A 4,755-nucleotide genomic window follows, 5' to 3' on the forward strand; every position below is an offset into this window, starting at 1 on the left:
GCCAGATTCAGTTTGTTTGCAGTGAAGACATTGGTGATTCTGAATTTTGTCCGCAGATTGGTCATGGGAGACACGTCAAAGCACACTGCTGTGCCTTTGAGCTGAATAACATCCTGTCGAATGGTCCTGAGAGTGAGGAGCTCTTGTTCATGTTCGAGGCCAAGGTGTCGGGCTGCGGCTAAGAGAAGAATGGTCCTCTCGGAACCATCATCCAGGATAGCATAGGTATCCAGTACTCTCCTTCCATTCTGTAGTCAAACTCGAATGACCTTCAGCAGCACCTGCCCTAGTGACTAACTTGGTCCATGTATACTTTAGCAGCAAATGTGCTAACTGTGAGGACACTGGGATGTAACCCACATGCCACATCATGCAGGACAGGAAGATGCAGTTCACTACAAGAGGAGCAAGGCTTTTTCAGGGTGCATTTATTGGGCTGGTGATTGCGTCCACATCTCCAGCATCTCCCTTTCTCTTTAATCCATGCGATTCACTGCGGCACATTCAATTTGTCAATCCGTAGGCATGCATTCAGATAATGTTCTTGCGTGCCACAGTAGGGACAGAAGGGTTTAAAACGCTCTCTGTTCCGCGGTTGGAAAGATGATGGACTTCCTGAGGATGCAGGAGGGGGATTAGGTGCGTTCACTGGTCGGCACCATGGTAAACATTTGCGGGTTTGGACCTATGGGCCGGGCCTGCCTTTCTCTCTCTTTTCTCAGTGGACGTTAAGTCCTGGAGGTAATCTCAGTGGCTCGCTGTGACACTTGCAGCGCCTGAGATTTTCTCTCTAACCACTCAGCGAAATCTGGTAGTGTGTAGGTACAGCCCGTGCCAGTCTGTATTATCCCCCTATTGAGACAGTGCTTCGCGAAGCTATCCCTGTAACTGGGTGGCAGTTTAGAGAGCAGTCGGTTTACATGGGACCCGCAGCACAGTTCTGTGCCTCCAGCCCCCTCTAGGGTGCTCAACATGCCCACCAGTGTGCTGACGGCAATAGCAAAGTCCTCAAACCCTTGTGTCTCACCTATTTTAACAGCTGGGGCATTCAATATGGCACTCAGCTCACTCTGCACCAACTGCCTGGGTTGGCCATATCTCTGCTGTAAGGCCTGCATGGCACGGGTGTATGGCAAAGGGTCATGGATGTATCTCTTGGCTATCTGATAAGCACTGGGTAGCTTGAGATGATCCAGAAGGACTTGGTATTTATAATCCTCTGTTAAGTGCCAATGGTGGCCTAATACACTATCCGGGCCTTTCTTTAATAAATCTCACGTTGTAGCTTTCGCAAGCGCACAAACTACAGACAATCTGCGCTGTTTCGCGAGCATACTCATTTACTCCATTTACGCGATTGGTGTCAATTATTCTGTGAATAATTTGTTTTATTGTTAATCAAGGAAGATAAAGAGGAACAGGTTGAAAATAATGATAGATTTAAAGGTAATGTTTCAGCTTCCCCTGTTTCCAGCTCACCAGTCGTCACTGATAATATGCATACATTAATATATGAGTTCCTTCAATCCAAGACACTGATGTGGTCAGTAGTGTCAGTGTGGGATCACTAAAATTGTTTTTTTTTCTCCTTTTAAAATTTTTGAGCTTTTACTCCTGGTAAAACAAAATAGGATGTCAGTGGTTTAGACACATATATATATATATATAGCTGAAAAACAACGCCAATAAAGGGGGAAAAGCATGCAGAACCTTTGATCCTGGCCGCAGTTTTAATTGTATGCTTGCTTGTTGAAAGGCAAATGTGCAAACTGATGTGAAAGTAATTTGTGGTTTATTTCTCAGGTCTAATAACACCAAACAGTGGCACTCAGGCACATTATGGTGAACCCAAGGAAAGTGTTTGGTTGGAAATACCAAGCATATCAAGCTATGTCCCTAGCTCACCCCCAAAGATTTTTCTTAGAAGAATTTATTCCCATTTTTGAACCCTGATTACACATTTGCTGACTGACATTACACTATGAAATTTGCAGCACTGAAGATGTTCAGATTGTTTTACATAATGCAAATAAATAAACTAAGTATGCAACATGTTGTCCACATTTTTGCAGTACTAAATTTGCTTATCAAAATTGCAAGACTTATCATAGTTATGATGATACACATTAAATTTACAGAAACTAAACTGGTATATTAATGCATGAAATCATGATTTCTTTAGTAATGAGACTGACAATCAGTATGGATACTGATGAGAAAAATGATTTATGTGCTGTTTGGAGGATCATGCTTACAAATGGCATGATAGTTTGCTGGCATTAAATATCTGAAATGAAATAGGTATGATATGGACTTAGCAATAAAAATTGTGTAAATCAGCCACATAAGGGCCAGAGTTACCAAATGCTTATTGACTTATTCTGCAAGACTTTAAACTTTTGTGCCAAGCTCCCTTTAGATATACATGTCAAATTATTATTGTTTGGTAAACTACTGACCTGAACAGCCCCGGGTATCTTTTAAACAGGGTATAAAAGTTGGAAAGTAAATCCAAACTAAATCAGATACTGTATTTCCTGCCTTCATTGCCTCAGTTTCATTGTGGGTAGATTTGTTCCCATAAGTTTGCATCTGGGGCTCTGTTGCTGTACACTTAGATGGATTATGAACTTCTGTATAAATGAACACTGTGTAAAGTAAGCCAAGTAATTCACCCAGATGAGGGCATCTCTTAAGTGTATGCTGCACACAGTTCACCTAAATATCATACTTACGTGCACAAGTTCAGTCACATCAGCCAAAGATGTTAATGGTGAATGGCTACAAAACAAATGAAAATCAAACTATATATGCACAAAGTAGCTAGAACACCACATAAATTTGTCCTCCACACTTACATCTTTAAATGTTTGTGCTACAGTATTAGGGGGGTCAGACTAATTTCTGTAATATTTCTCCACATGAAAATGAAATATATTGTAATATGTTGAAAAATATGTTGTTCAGCCTAAAATTATTCCAGAATGACATTTAAAAGATGATAATGCAAAGCAGAAATATTATATTGCAATGTACCAAAACAGTAATTTATGTGTTTTCAATATATTCATTGAGCTAAAAAATATATTCTGTAAAATATATTCTCAGTATATTATTTTTTTGTATGTGTCTCCCTTTTTGTATTGAGGAGTGAATGAAATAACTGATTTTTTTGTCATTGTTTAACTTTTTCAATAGGCAAGAATCAAAAATTCACATTCCCAGAATTCATATTTCTTGAATGCTGGAAGTTAAAATAAAGGAAGACATCTTACATAATTAAGCTAAACTACAGATAATATGTGGTGAGGGTCTACAGAAATATGCCATGTTAATATTAATGATTGGATCTATGGTACATCTATTTAATTTATTTAAATACAGTCTAAAAAACTGAAATTGAAATTGTTTGTATGGTTTGTTGAAATGTATTTTGTTACATTAACGAAGAAATTTGAATAGTTTGAGGAATGTATTATATTTCAGAAATGTGTTTGAAAAAATGTCAATTGTTTGGATGAATTAAAATAGGGTAACTGTGCTGCAGAATTGTATTATTTCATAGTGGCTACTATCAGTAATAATAATGTCTAATAATAATAATAATAATAAAAGAAATAAAATAAAAAAATAAAATTTGGTGATTATTGGTTATTGGCAGTTTTGGGACATTAAGCCATGTTAAGCCTTTTCCGTATAATGGGCGTCAATGGGGAGGAAAACGCTTAATGTAAGATAATGTCCATACTCCTGGGATTTCGGTTTTGATTTTTTTGACAGGATGAAGTGTTTCTGACAAGAGATGTCCGAGAGAAATTTGGTGATCATTGATCACAGTTTTGGAACATTAAGCCACATTAAGCGTTTTAGAATGTCCAGATGATCTGTTGACCATGATGCTTGGCGTTATTTTAATAATTAACAATTATTCAGCATCGCTAATTATTTCTCAAAACTCCCTCAAGCATTAAATTCTTAGGTAAATAACAACAGAAGAATTATTTTAAATGTTTTAATACATTTATCTGGCAGAGTACTGTGCCTGTGATGTCTGCCTATTCCAACAGGGGGTGCTGCAGCACCCGCAGCACCCCTACTTCCCACGGCCCTGATTAAAAATAATCTTAACATCAATTCAAAAACAAAGATGAGGATTTGGTCCTACAGATGATCTCTTTCCACAAGCAGGCTTTCAAAGGTGTTGAAAAATGTGAAGTTTAACACGTGCAGCTCCTGCCCGTGCAAATATTTTGACTGCAGAGCGAGCTTTTGGTGCAGGTAAAACTGAAGGGGCAGGCAAGCTCACCAAGCAAGGGCCCAGCAGCATGCAGAAGATTCCGTATTGATAGAGGACTCATTAATGATTCAGCATGTATGTTTTTTTACGAGTCAGAACTCACGTGGGGTGGTTTTGATCTTTTCTCTCTGCTCTGTACTGAAGCTATACATGCTCTCCTGCTCTAAGACATTAATAATAATTTAAAAGAGCTTTGATGTATTATTTTTGCAACGTCTTCAAGAGATGCACACACACACACACACACACACACACACACACACACACACACACACACACACACACACACACACACACACACACACAGCAAATGTGCATCCACTGTCTGGGTGAATTTATTAATGCAAAACATGGATTTGATGAGTGGATCTCAAGTGGCAGAGAAGCCTGACCACTGGGCGACATCCTGCCGGGTGAAAAAAATAAAAACATTGGGCAACCTCGTTAGAGCTTACAAT

The sequence above is a fragment of the Megalops cyprinoides genome, chromosome 9 (assembly GCF_013368585.1).
Source record: "Megalops cyprinoides isolate fMegCyp1 chromosome 9, fMegCyp1.pri, whole genome shotgun sequence".
Classification (NCBI taxonomy): domain Eukaryota; kingdom Metazoa; phylum Chordata; class Actinopteri; order Elopiformes; family Megalopidae; genus Megalops; species Megalops cyprinoides.